Source organism: Glossina fuscipes, unplaced genomic scaffold (genome assembly GCF_014805625.2).
Source record: "Glossina fuscipes isolate IAEA_lab_2018 unplaced genomic scaffold, Yale_Gfus_2 2, whole genome shotgun sequence".
NCBI lineage: Eukaryota > Metazoa > Arthropoda > Insecta > Diptera > Glossinidae > Glossina > Glossina fuscipes.
The window spans coordinates 13133649-13148847 of NW_023998416.1; the positions used below are offsets into that span (position 1 = coordinate 13133649).

Consider the following 15199-nt stretch of genomic DNA (forward strand, 5'->3'; position numbering starts at 1 on the left):
AAGCATTATATGGGAAGGGGTCGATAAAGTTATCCAATCCAAGTCATTTTCAGTAGCGTTCGTCCTCGAGCCAAAACACGTTGCCGTACTAACTTTCATCAAAGTGAAAGAGAAATTGCTGCCTATGGGTTGAACGCAAGAACACAAAATGAGCTGATGAATAGACAAGCTTAGATCGACCAAAGTCAGGAAAGGAAGACGCACAGATAGACAGACAAGCTTAGATCGATGAGAATCAAAAATACAAGACGCACAGATGGATAGACAAGGTTTGATCAATCAGAATCAAAACCAACTTAGACCGATGAGAATCAAGAACAGAGGTTGAAGAGATGGAAAAACAAGCTTAGATCCACCAGTATGAACAATACAAGACGTACAGATAGAGTGACAAGCTTAGATCGATCAGAATCAAGAATACAAGACGCACAGATGGACAGACAAGACGTGATTAATCAGAATTAATTTAGAATAAGATTCAGCATAATAAAAGGCAAATCCCTTCTCATTATTGCATTCATCTACACAAACATGATATATTCTTCTGTCTCAAGTGGTGCAGCGTACAATAATACTAATTATTTCCTGTTATTAGTCAGCAATTGATTAATTTAAAATTTGTAAGCTGTTAAATTATAAAAAAAAAAAGTCCACCGTGCGACATCTCAATTTTTTTTTAATTAACACATCTTCAGTCCTTCATCCGTATTAAAAGCATTAGGGAGATATCTTGGTATAACTGTTGGTTGAGGGTTAGTTCCAGTTATTATAATTATCGAGTGCACTGAACTTTCAAAAATGCAACAAAACATATACAAATATACATACAAATTTATATACATAATATAATACGCTGATAATAATCTATGTATCTATCTGCCTGCTATTAAAAGTCATAACACGGGGTTACTTGTTTTTCCATCTCGTTGTAACCAATGAACCAATAAATTTCACTTTACCCTAAAGAGATTAATATGAATACAATGGAAGATCCGGGCAACAAATAGATTGCATTTAACCATCATACACTTAAACCATTCCACAGCAATTCATTCCCCGTTATCTCTCAATTTAACTGACAACCCAACAACACAAAACAAATTACAGCAAATGGTTATAAATTAAAACAGCATTAGAGAATTTGATGCAAAACACCAAAAAAACAATTGCGTTTTTTTTTTTTTTTTTTGTTTTTCTTTTTTATATAATAAAATTTTATAGACAGAGGTGAAGTCAGAGAATTCTCATAAATTATAACGACCGTACTCTCACCATTTTATTTCTTACTTTTTGTTTTGTTTTTTTCGGTATGAGTGCAATAAGAGCCTGTGCTTGCAAAGTATTCGCCTATTTGTAAGCAATTTGCACAAATCAATACCTGTACAAATCCCAACAATTCGCGCACATACACACACGCAAGCACACATTTTCGTACATGTTCGGAATGCCAAAAAAAAAGTTTTTTTTTTTTTTTTTTTTTTTTTTTTTTTTTCGTTGTGCTATGTTTTGTTGTATAGTGCAAACATTGTGTCAAATAAAAACATCAAATAAATAACAAAACATATGTATTGTTATGTATATAGAGTTTGATTTGTTTAAATAGATAAATAATAAATAAATTTTTTTTTTCTTCTTAAATGTTAATAATGCTTTCTATTTGTTGCAGATAAATTGATTAATGCCTTTTATAGTTAGTTACTTATAGCCTTAGTTTTTGTTAGTCGTGTAACTGTGTTTGTAACCAACTTGCTTCTGATGAAAAATTTTTGATTATATTTACGCATTTTGAAAAGAAAAGTTTTTCTCTTTGCCACAAAGAGAAAGTTTAATATAAATGATTTCAAGAAAACTATCAATAGTTTATACTGGAAAAGACAAGCGTGCGGGCAGCAAACGAAGGAAATCAAATTGAAAAAGTTCATTTTACAACTGAAATAAGTTATTTCGTTTTAGGTTAGATAAAATATTTTAGTCTCTTTTTTTTGCAAAATTTCACAAAAATTCGCCTTTAGAATGTTGTTTTCAAGCATTCAAACATTTTTTTTCGAACCACAAAAATGCATTCCCAAAACGGCATAGAACATTATAGTCGGCCAAGGTCGATCGTTACATGCCTTATACCACTTATACCACATTATTTTCATGCAAAAGCAATAGTAGTAGTCACGAACGACGGCATATTGGAGGGTGCTCAAAATCATCACGTGACGTGATCTAAATTTAACAAACATAATTTATTTTTCACAAATAATTTTTCACTTTTCCGCCATAGAAAATTAGAAGTGAGGGTTTCTCTAGAAAATAGACTATCTGATCCACATTGCCTACCGTAAAATGTTATAGTTATTTTGCTACTCTGGGCAAATTTTCATCGTAAAATATTCAAAACTTTATTCTCTACTACTCGGCCTACTACTCAGAGGAAATCTTATATAGAGTGGAGACCTATATAGCTCACATTTGGTCCACTTAATTTTTATGTCCAATTACTGTCATTAACAAATTTTCATCCTAAAATGTTAAAAATTAGCATACAAAAGTTTACCTTTCCTGAGAATCCTTATATGCGGTGGCATCCAAAAAATAGACCTACTCTACCCAAATTCTGTGAGGTTGATTTCTTTGCCAATTATTAGCTATTAACCAATTTTCACCATGAAACTTTGGTAATTAAATCTTTTTACCCCAATGTGTAAGGTAAAGCCGCAACATCCTGTGTCGTAAGAACGCGAATTTAAAATTCGACAAAAGCGATGTAGAATTCATGCAGTACTAGTATTTATAATTTAGTTTCACTTATATAAAAGACACATTCAGACACCTTTTTTTCGTTACGATTGACATAATTGCTCTCATCCGTTAACCAAAAACTTGACAGAATTTGAACAGCTATAAAGCAATTGCGGTAATGTTATGTAGAATTAATTCACACAATCAGTCATCAATCAATTGTGAACAGAAATCTATATTCTATATATTCTTTAGATCATACTGCAACATATTTGTGTTGCGAATTTTATTTAGAATGCAAAATATCACTATTATCGCGAGAACATAATTAAGTACAATTTAATGGTAAGGATGTGTCGTAGAACTCATTTTATTGTCATTTCAAATCTATTTCACAAGAGATTCAATCGTGCACATGTCCGGACAACTGAGTTTGCTGTACTACCAATTAACAGTCGTGTTCTGAGTAAAATCATAGCGGCGTGACAAGTCACAAACGGTTTTATTATTTATGGTCTTCGTGACTTCACATCCTTACTTTATTGTGGACTATTGCTTCCAAATACTAACTGATCAAAGCTATAGAGCGAACAGATATTGTTTTCTTTTATGACTAGTAATCGCTCTCAACGCCAGAATATGATTATTGGTCTACGTACTTCTTTAGGGAATATAATATGTTTACCTTTACGTGATCTCTGTCTGCTACGAATTCACATTAAATCATGGATAATATGTCTCTACTATCTTCCATGCCTTTTGCGATTTTTCATTTTGCTAGCTACGATAAGTCTGTTTATTGGCGTCATGTTAGAAAGGATGTTGAAGGCATTAGAAGAAAATATGAAGGACAGAGGCACTGAGAACAAAGCGAAAAGCTCCTGGTATTGAATTACCAGGAAACAAAGAATATTTCGGCAAAGTAAATAATCAAAAAGTAATCTTTTTCTCCGAAAGAAATTGGGTAGCTAAGGCTGCTACGCACATATCCATTGGTGTATTATTTTCCCTTTTATGTGCAGTTAAAATTCTAAAGCAATTAATCTAGTTTTGCTTGATTGTATCATAAGCATTTTGTGAATGTGGCCTCGAAATTATGAAAACTCTAGATAAGTTCCGACGCACAAAGTCTTACACCCTCTTAAGTGAAAATAAGGTAATAGTTCTGCAAGTCACACACATTTGTGTTATTAATAATCTAATTGAGTTTGCTTTAAAAAGCGAGTTTGTGGTGTTTGGAAATTTCAAAACAACCCATGGTTTGAATAGAGAAGCCTCGACGCAAAGTGCACTTGTCAATATCTAGTATATAGAATCTAGGACGATTTAGAATTAAACTTTACTTCCCGAAGACAAAGGAGAAAAACTCAACTAGAACGCAGTATAGAAATTATTATCCATTATAGGCGAAATTTATTTCATCCTAGCACTGGTTAATGATTATACCTTACTCCACTTTCGGTATAAGGCTATATTAAGTTTGTGTGGATGTATGCAACACCCACAAGGACTTGAGGTAAACCCACTTTTTCAAGTTTGTATGTCCATCCGGCCCTCTGTCCGTCGTGTTTTCTTGTGTTCGTCCCTCAGGTCGCACTTTTTAAAATATTTTGACGAAATTTGGTTTTGGAAAAAGGTTCGAATCGAACAGATCCCCTATAAAGTCTTATTTTGAAATAGCGTCATACTGTATTAACTGAAGTGGTGCAGTGTATTTAATGGTTTGCTGTAGCCCACTAAAGTCTGTTTACTTGTTTTACAATCAAATGCGTTTTCCCAAGAGATGGTTTAAACTTAAAATATATAAACTTGGCATTGTGCGCTTAAGAACCTGCCTTAATATAATTCAATTTTCGAAATGTGGAATTCAAACACATATGGTTTCGAGATGACTTAAGAGAAAATTCAAAATCCGAAAATAGCCCAAAAACCCAATTAACATACACATGTTAGTAAGTAACCCTAAAAGAAAAGACATTCTAATAAAGCAAGCAACAAAAAAGTGCATCGAAAAAGGAAAACGACCTTTAGACAAACATGTTTGTACTTTATGGAAAGAGCAGATGTTGAAAACAATTCATGTATATTTAGTTAAAATAAAGGGAAATAACGGGAAGGAGAAGAATTTTTTCCAAAGAGCGTTTAGGTAAGAGTTTGGCGTTTTGCTCGGTTACTAAAACCGAGCCTGCTACAACTTAGTTTGCTGAGTAAATCAATTAAAATGATTATGGTTTTAAAAACATATCACGTTCGCAGACGACACTCATGCTTACACACACACACACACACACACACACAAAGAATAAATTTCGTTTATATGGTTTTTATTTCGGCTGCACAAACAAAAAATCATCAGCAAGTTTAGGGTGTGTACACGTATATTATAATAATAAGTATGGTATCGTCTCTCTGGCTCCCTTATGTTATGTTTAGTGTCTGTACGCATATTATGCGCATATTTACATAACTGTTGGTTCAGCATAAATCCGGAAACCTATACACATGTCGTTTTGAATGCTCTATAAATAACATAAGCCCGTGTAAATAATATTTAAAATTTCCAGCTTATAAAGTTTAAGAGCTCATATATATATATATATATATATATATATGTGTATGGTTTTATAGATATGTATGAAAAAAAAAAAAAAAAAAAACAAAACATTTTTTTATGTTGCACTTGCGAGCACTTTTTTCAAAAAGTATTTTCACTTAATTGATGGGAAATATTTGTAATAAATTTTATTTCAAATTTTTTTTTTTTTTTTGTTTTTTGATTCCGAAACATAAAAGCATTTTTAAGATTTATAACTTATATGAATGCCTGGCTTTAGTCAAGTGAACGGCTGACATATTAGGGGAAGGTGTTTGTTTTGATGGCGTTGGCCTTTCATTTCAAGTTTTTTTTGTAGTGAGATTTAAGTGCTTATAATGAGAATAAATGCACATATATAAGTCTTCAATCTATCAATAATTATTAATCATAATTTATGCACAGTCGCTTAACTTGAAAAGCCCAAAGAGTAATTAATGATTAAGAACATTACTTGAAACTTGATATTTAAAGAGTTCTTTGCTTTAATCTTTAAGTCTAATTTATTTCAACAATACATATTTCAAAGTGGGTCTTTTCGATATTGAATATGTATCGGATAGGAGGAATGCCTTCTAGCACATCAATAAGTGTTCAATCTGATACATATATGGCAGCACTGTTGCCAAACCCATATGATTTTTGAATAGTAGCAACTTTCAAACTATACGTCTCACAACATCAACGCATTCTGATAATTAGTTTACAGATTAAAGTTGTTTTAGACACTTTAGTTTTATGAAAAAAAACGGGATTTTGTGAGTTGATTAAACGATTCTTGTTGATAAGAAAAAACATCGTTCACAGTCAGATCAGAGAGTGGTTTGCTAATTCTAAACATAATCGCATGGACGCCGATAATGCTGAATGCTCTGATCGCCTGACTTCGAAAGTTGTTCCATTACACGTTAGGAAAGTACACGAAATCGTGTTGAAGACTCAAAGGCGAAGTTGAATGTGGTAACTGACATCCTAAAGATGTCCACCATTTTGCATGAACATTTGTCCACGAGAAAGCTCTGTTCGGAATGCGTGCCGCATTTTGCTCATCTTTGACGACAACACGATCATGTTTGGCGCTGTTTAAGCGAAATAAAAAGGATTTTCTCACATGTTATGTGACAATGGATATATCTGCAAAGGCAAATTTGCAATTAGCCGAGAGGACACAACTGGCAAAAGAAATTGAAAACGGCAAGCAACATTAACGAAACGATTTTAATTTTTAAACTAATGATCGGGATGTCATTAAATTTTGACGCGTTTAGATCAAATCCTGATAGCCAGAAATCAGCGGAGACTTATTGAGTCTATGTATTATCTAACATTAGCTTGCAGACAACTTAAACCTTGTTTTATACTTAATGATGATTGGCGCGCAAAATATAATATGAAAATAAAGCCACGAAAACAGAAGAAGATTAGTCATGATGACGCTGTTCTAATTTATCAAACATACAAAATAAATTGTTGCAGCAGGAGACCAACCTAGACGACTACATTCGAAACGATTACGATAATGATGCTATGGATTTAATACATTAGTTCGCTAAACTTTGCGCTGCTCCGGTATTCTTGCTTGTTTTTAAAGCAACTTTTTTAATGATGAAATTTTTGTATTTATTTTACGATATTTTGTTTGCCTTTGAAATTAGAAATGCATTGACAGTGCGCTGATAATTGCAAATTTGTGCTATTTTCATGATATCACCTTAAAAAAATGTGGCGAAAATAAAAAAGAGGAGACTGTAAAGTTATTAAAAAAATTTTAATTATAATGATCAGATAATTTGTTATTAATATACAATAAGCAAAAAGTACCCTTTTCCCATATTCGTCATACAGGGTTGCACAGTAAAAACATATTACAAAAAGCCTTTCCTTTTTTTACTTTGATTCTATATCGACTCTCACCGCTTTAACAGTGGTTGGAGCAAAAATTGATGTAATAGCAGAATCACTTCAGAGCTGCGCATCGTGTATATGTCGATCTTTAAGGGATAATATTCATACCTACGAACGAAAAGTCGGAATACATTACCTTTATGAATTCGGTCTTATTCATGTAATATATGTATAATCTAATTTGACATAGATATTAATTCTACCGAACTAAGTTTACTAAATTTGAACTATGCCAGTCCACGTTTCAGACCCTCTTTCATATAAACGCTGCTATGAAAAATTACCATTAGTTAAGAATTGAATACAATTTTTGGTATTCTATTAAGAAAATAGGTGAAGAATTCTATTAGGCGAAGTAGTGTAGAATATTGAATAGTCAGCGTTACCTGATCGAAAGTTGTTACTTGTTTTTAGGCCAAAAAATCCAAGCCTAAAACCCAAATGTCACTTACACTTAATAACTTGATAATCCCTTAAGCAATGAGCTCTGCTCATAACAGAATCTCCTTTAAACAAAGAACTTAACTGTTAGCTAAAATGACAAGCTGTACACTTGATGAATACAACATACATATATATATGTAATATGCATATAGAAGTATAGACAAGTTTGTAGGTTTCCCTTTATTTGCTTACGCAAATGGAAATCGATACAGTTGCTTTTTATGACTTAAATACAGCCGTCGAATTTTATTGATAAATTTTTGAAAAAATTCCGGAACTACCCAAGCGGAAATAACTAAAATTCTTTACATAAAAATAATAATAGGAAGTTTACGATGAAGTGATCGATCGTATCTTTGCTAGATTTAATTATATGCGTTTTGCTTATTTGTAAATGCTTTGACGATTAAAAGTCTAATTCAAGTGTAATGTAAATTCATTCAGTTCCTCTAGTAGCGTTTAAACTATTAATTGGTGGAGAATAATTGCGTAATTTATTCGCTTGCTTACCACGAAAACTTGCACGTCCGACATGTTGGCTCTGACACAGACTATTATTATTGAGAAATATATACCGCGAGTCTGCTGGTTAGTTATCGTTTAAAATGTACTTGAAGGTGTATATAACTTTCTTGCTTCTTTCAGTCAAAAAAAAAAAAAAAATTTTTATTAATAGAACAAATAACGGTTAATGCCAAATCGTTAAAATAAACACTAAATGAAACATTAAATTAAGCGGCGTTCAATTCTTGAATTTTTCGCTGTTTCCATAGCACACACAACGACTATTATACTAGCTGATAGACTGACTGATAACGAACTAACATATACTTATGTTTTTGTATACAACAGGGAAGATTTCTTTCTAATATAAGGCTCGGATCAGTGTAAGAATACGAATCAATTAAACGAAAATAGAGAGAAAAAGATATTCACAAACTGTATGTAAATGAAACAGTTAAAGTAAAACATAAACGTCTTTCAGTTCTCAGTAGATTTGATAATTCATATCTATTCTCTTTCATCAAATCATATTCTATTCTCTTTCTTCTGTGTTTCTACCCTTCATCATCCTTGTTACTCAACGTATTAGGCATCCTTGCCAAGATATTGTTGTCCTTGTCCTTGTCGTCTGTTATTGGAAGTTTCGAGTTTCAAGTCCGCTAAAATTAACAGAGAAGGCCTAAACTTGCCTTGCCTTGTATACGGCCATATTGGTGAGCAAAGAGCCAGTTTAATAATAGTCACCATTCGCCCACGAGTACGTTCGCAAAAACCATTGCTTACAGTCAACAGCGAATTTTAATCCACACCTTCAAACAAATTCTTACCAGAGCCGGTATCAGATCAGCCTAAAGCAAGTGAAAAAAATCGTAAAAGTCGTAAAAGCATTTCCCCTTCCAAAGCAAATATAACTTTTATTCATTGTGGAACTATACGAGACAATAGATCTTCTCTTTCTCTTGTCTTGTGTAGCAAATAAAATGCAAAATTTTCCAGATAATGGTGAAAAGAAGTAATGACAAAATGAAAAATTAAAATTTAAAAAAGCGACAAAAAAAAAAAAAAATGAAAGAAAGAAATTGCTTTTGTAGTTGATTATATGCAGAAAGAAGTCGCATTATAATATCCTTTTGCACTCCTTAAGTAAACGATAACTCAAAACGTCAGTCATTGCAGACAAATAAGCAAGCAGTCAGCCATCCATTGTATTGTGTAATGATTATGCCGACTGGCAATTACGGCTTTAGTCAATTCATAAATTGTAGTAAAAATGAAACTAAATCAGCAGGCGGCGGCATTTTCATTCTAGAAAAAGATGTGGCGACAGTGTTTACATGATAACAGCAGCTGCTGCATATTTTCTGCACTGCATAAAATGATTATTACAAACGCACGCTTCCAATGAATAAGAAAAAAAAAAGAAAAAAAAAACTTCATTAAATACGTAACGAGTTTGCGGCACCTAAATAGTATGTTTCTTTTTTTTTTTTTTTTTTTGTTTTTTATACCTGGCACTGCACATATGCTGCTCTATTATTAAAATGTTGTTTTATCTCTAGAGTAACTAGCTTCTCTCACCTCACTTTATCTCACTTCACACTCCTATTCAATATAGTTATTTAACGAATAAACAATTCTATTAACATAAACTAGATATCTATGCAGAATAAATGCAAAATGTGCTGATAATTTAAAACTTTACCTTAACTACTTCTATTCCTTATTAGTCAGTTATTGTTAAAAAAAAAAAAAAATTTTTTTTACTCCTCTAGTCATTACAACTTATGATCAGGTGTAAAAGTTTCTGTATCGTAAACAAGTTAGTCTTTTTTTTTGTTATATATTTTTTTTTTTTAATTGTCATTTTAAAGTTTTATTTGCTGACCGTAAAGTAAAGTTGTAGAAAGAACAGCTGTTTACATTGTTTACAACTAGCAGCAGGTGATACTTTATTGAAAACTTGAATAATGATATGATATTTTTAATATACAACAATCGAACGACTAAATGGGAAACTGTTCGTGTGGTCTTTTTTTCAGCACTTATGTATAGTTTTCTTGGAACATTCAAAAATATGTTCCAAAGTCTTAATATGGGTTGAAACATCGGATTTCAGGTTTTTGCTCCGTCAAAATACCAATTTGCAAGCATTCACTAAAAGCAATTTCCAAAAGAAACATTATAGTTTTTTTAAATCATTTCAAAGTTACTTTCATACTATGTTTACCGATGTGAAATGTGATCCAAAACATTTTCAGTAACGTTCGTCCGCCAGCCAAGACACATTAGCGTGCCAACTTTTATCAAAATATCTTAAAAATTTCGACTTGTTGGTTGCAGACGGACAGACAGACAGACAGATAATCTTAGATTGATTCAGAAAGTGATTGTTTGTAATGAAATGGTCCGCGTAATAAAAAATGACTCTATCTCAAATCTTTGTGGGTGTTACATACACCCGTACAAAGTTAATATACCAAAAGTTATATATGTAGGGTGTCATAAATAATCGTAAATTTGGTCTTAGTTATGATCCTTTTCACAAACTGTGTATTACCATATCCCTGTCAGAAAGAGATCCCGTTAAGCAGGAAGGACAGAATCCAGGACAACATTTTGGGAAATTACGCAAATTTCAGAACATTTCAGAACAGTAACATCTATGTGGTATTTGATAATTTCGTTACGAACTGACCTAAAGTTTATGCAATTTTTCCATTGATAAATACATTTTTTCTTATCGTTTGAAGGTCTTCTTTTTCGATATATTTCGAAATCAAACAATTACTTATATATATAGCATGTTTTTATTTATTTTACGTTTGTTGTTAAAGTTAAAATTGAAATGAAACGTTTTAGCAGTGATTACTTAAACAGATTAAGCCTGCACGCTAATATTTTAGCTATAAACTTGTGAGATGACAGTTATGAAGTGAGAAGACAGAAAAAATACCGCCTCCACTATATATAAATAAACACATTGCATATTTTTAATGAATACTCAATACTTGAAGTTGAACATTAAACAAATATATATTTGTCAAATCCGATGGAGTGTGCTATATGTATATATATATATATATATATAGTTTTCGTTGTTAATTCATTTCATAATTCAATAGATTGCAAATAAAGAAGTTTGCAAAATATATGTATGTAGAAATTTATTCATTTGTTAGATAGTATGCTACCGTACCTGAATTGTTAGTCGCAATCCTTTACCTAAACGGGCTCTCATTCGGCTAAAAATATCTTCTTCTGCTTCTGAATGTACCAGTGCATGTACAAATATATATACATACGTATACGTATAGCTCGTTTGGATAATGAATGAATTTCATAAGTGACGGAGGATCACATCCTGATATGATTCGTTATACAAACACATGATACGTTTAGGGTTAAAATGGGCGAAATCGACATAAGAACTTAACAGTTCTTTATTACGAAACGCGTTATGAAAAAGTTACTTCTTGTTTTCGTCCTAGCACACCACTCTTCATATCGGTTGTTTTGCCATTGTTGGTGTATTAGCATTCTATGCCTGATTAGAGTTTGGTTTACGCCCGAGGCATCGGAATTAACTTCTTCAGTCTCCTTTATTTTTGTTTTTTTTTCTTTCTTTTTTTCTTATGTCTCTTTAATTGGTCTTTCAGTAATAAATCCCGCGAGATACATATGAACATATATATGTGCTTAAATGTGACATAAGGTATACATTTATATGTAATATGTATTACATACACTAGTAGCGAATTTAAAAAATAAAGTCCAACTTCTTTTTATGATTTTAAGAATGTTTTCCGTAATAATCTCTAGTCTAACTCGTTTGGAAGACGACACATAATGTTGATAAGCGAGATGATAATTCATTTAAAGAATGTACGTTGATTCCCCAGGCAATTTAATTTGATCGCATATGTTAACATACGACCATACGACTAAACGCTTCGCGCAAGCTCAAAATATTCCACAATTATTTTTTGCAGCCCATAACTTCTTTGTAGTCCAGCGGCTTTGTAGATATTTTGTTAATGATCATTGGTATTAAAAGTAGTCTTTTTAGCAAAGATCTTTATTAATTGATTTAATTGACCAGCTGACTTAAATTCCGCTCAGCTATCTGCGAACGTTAGAAGAAAGTAGTCATTTAAACAAAAAAAAAAAAAAAAAAACAAAACAAAACAAAACAAAAAAACAAAAACTGGTTTTTCTTCATAGGAAGAGTGCGTTAAGCAATTGTAGCTTTTAGTTTAACTTGAACTGCTTCGTTTTTCAAAATAATAATCATATAAATGCTAATCATGTTTCAAATCAATTTGCTTACAACATTGTTACTAGATTTCTTTTTTAGGCACACGAATAATCTATGTAGCTAGCTTGTAACCTATTGTAAACCAACAAAACGTGTAAATGTGCTTACAACAAACAATTACAAATTGAAAAGAAGACGTCGTTTTTTTTTTTTTTTTTTTTTTTGGGTAAAGCGTATAATAAAAAAATATTTTTTGAGGTCGATTATTTTATTTGAGGATCCCCTTTTTTATGTAAGAATACAAGCACTTTAGCCTTAAGCGTGTAGCAAACAAACACATAAATGAGGATCTTTCCAAATAATGATGGGAACAACTTCATTTTGATCATGTAATTTCTTGTAAGATGGTAACCCGGTAACGATGAAGGTGACGTTGGTAAAGCAATGAACTCGTTTTCTGCATATTTTTCGATACACGCGTGCCAATACGTCCCATTACCTAAATGCATTGTATGAGATTAAGAACCAAGATTACATAAAACACAAAATGAACTCAGTAACATTTTTTTGGAAATCTTTAGAGGAAAATAATGTAATATATATTATGTTTGCTTTTCTGTCAATACTTTAGCTAATATCGATGTATTCGCGGTAGTAAGTGATTTCACCTTTTAATATCTGAATCGAACTCTTTTAGAGAGCCTTCTTTCAAGTCCTTTCGTCATGTCACCAAAGAATCGCGTTTTTCATGGATGCTTTCAATTGTATACAATTGGCGCATATAACTATAGTAGCCGCTAAAGTGAAAATTAAATTATGTTTTACGAATTTCTTGCTTTGCGTGAACTTATATCAAAAAATTCTACCGCGGGAAAAAGCCTTAGACATCAAGAAATTGTTGAATTGACCCAAAACGTATATAACTTAAAAACAGTAAAAACACGATACTGGCCCACAGCCCATCATTAAGAATCCCCACCACCTCTCACAATACTACGGTTCGTATAATGACTTTTAAAAATATCCCACTATTCGATCGGAATTATTTTCAAGAACGTTCGTATTTGGGCCAAAACAAGTCAATGTATCGGTTTTCGTCAAAATATCTCCAAAATGCCGGCCTATAGGTTGAACAAAGAAAAACAAGTAAGACGGACGGATAGACAAGCTTACATCGGACTTTACGTGTTAGAGGTGTAGGGTATAAACACGTAGCATAGGCGCTCTCTGATGCGTATTATGCACACTTTGAAGCGAGATAACGAATAGAATGACTGCTTTTCCTAGTATTCAATATCAAAATTTATTCGTTACTTTAATGATATGCAAAAAATAAATATATTTAGCTGAATAAATAAATGTAGTGAATTAATTTGAAAATCAAAAGAAGAAAGGAAAATTTATTCCAAACTTTTAACACTAAATAGTTATTCTTTTCACAGAAATAATACTTAATGCTACATCCAAGCCTTTTCGCTGACAAAGCAACACATTCACAAAGTTGTTACTGCCATCCTCAATTTATTCATCAGATTTGTAAGATTACCCTAAAGAAAGTCAGGGGTGGTGGTGGTGGTGGTGCTTGCAGTCAGATAAAAACTAACATGCATGCTACCACCGGCGATTTACTTTTCCCGTTACTTTCCTTTTATGTACAAATATATAGTTTTATGCGATAATATATAGTTTTGAGTTAGAAATTAATACACATTTAAAAAGTAATGGAATCGTTTCAAGCTACTTACAAAGTACTTTCGAAGGATTTGATTTCAATTTAATTTCACGGAGTAAATCAGAGTTTTCGATATAATTAATACTTTTGCTTCTCAGTCATATCAAGTTAAAACTCATATAGCAAATAATACAAAATTATTCATAAATGGTTCAATAACTTAAGCAAGTTGCTAAACGAAACGGTTCCTATATGCAGGTATAACAAGAGAGGAAAAAATAAAGGCCATAGTAGAACGCATAGGAGATTTGAGATATTAATGAATGATTAATGCCTAACAAGTAAGAAAATGAGAAAAGAGAAAAACTGACCTCATTCTTCAGCACCTGAAGTTGTTAGATAAGGGCAGTTGACGGTCTCATGGTTTGTGGTGGAGCAAGGTGATCATTCAAGCGATCTTCAGTTCTTTCTAAGCATGTGATTTATACTAGCGTGACTATGTGTACTCGCCTATGGTTTTATAGAGTGGCTAATAAATTTAAATAAATGAAATAGATATTTGACTTTGGCCGAAACTTCTAAGTCTCGTAACTGTATCTTAAAAAAAAGCTACAAAAAAATTAAATAACCGAAATTTCGACACTTTGTACTGTTAAGCGGACCTTTTCCATTTGTTATTCAAATGCTTGCAAGTTTTTATCGCTATGTCTGTTATAGCTTATGAGTGATAAGGGAAAAAAGTCATTTTTATTTGCTTCGCTTTTAAAGACGTAGATGTTTTCATTCTTTCACTTTTGGCCAATTCGGTTTGTTTTCTAGACCAATACGCGTTTAATTATGATCTTCCGATTTCTTTGCCATAATTTGAATTTGAAAACTTTATTTTTGCGAGCAGAAGAAAGTTTGTCACAGACATGACTCAGACAACAAACCGACAAGCCTAAATTCACTCAGAATTTGAATATATATATATATATATATATATGTATATATATATATGTATACTTAGTGTTTGAATATTTTTTGCGAGTGTTGCTAAGGTTTTGGCAAAATGAATATGCCCCCATCTTTCGGTGTAAGGTACAAAAGCGCACAC

General features: G+C 32.1%; 1 protein-coding gene and 1 long non-coding RNA gene across 12 annotated transcripts in view; one reads left to right on the forward strand and one right to left on the reverse strand.

Moving 5' to 3' along the window:
* Positions 1 to 15199, forward strand: part of LOC119633982 (protein sickie) — a 320882-nt gene that overhangs the window by 264324 nt on the left and 41359 nt on the right. The gene's annotated exons all lie outside the window — the stretch shown is intronic.
* On the reverse strand, positions 6606 to 10947 carry LOC119633984. Its single transcript, XR_005246912.1, has 2 exons — positions 6730 to 10947; positions 6606 to 6654 (listed from the first exon to the last, which is right to left on the reverse strand). It is a non-coding gene; the product is annotated as an uncharacterized LOC119633984 (long non-coding RNA).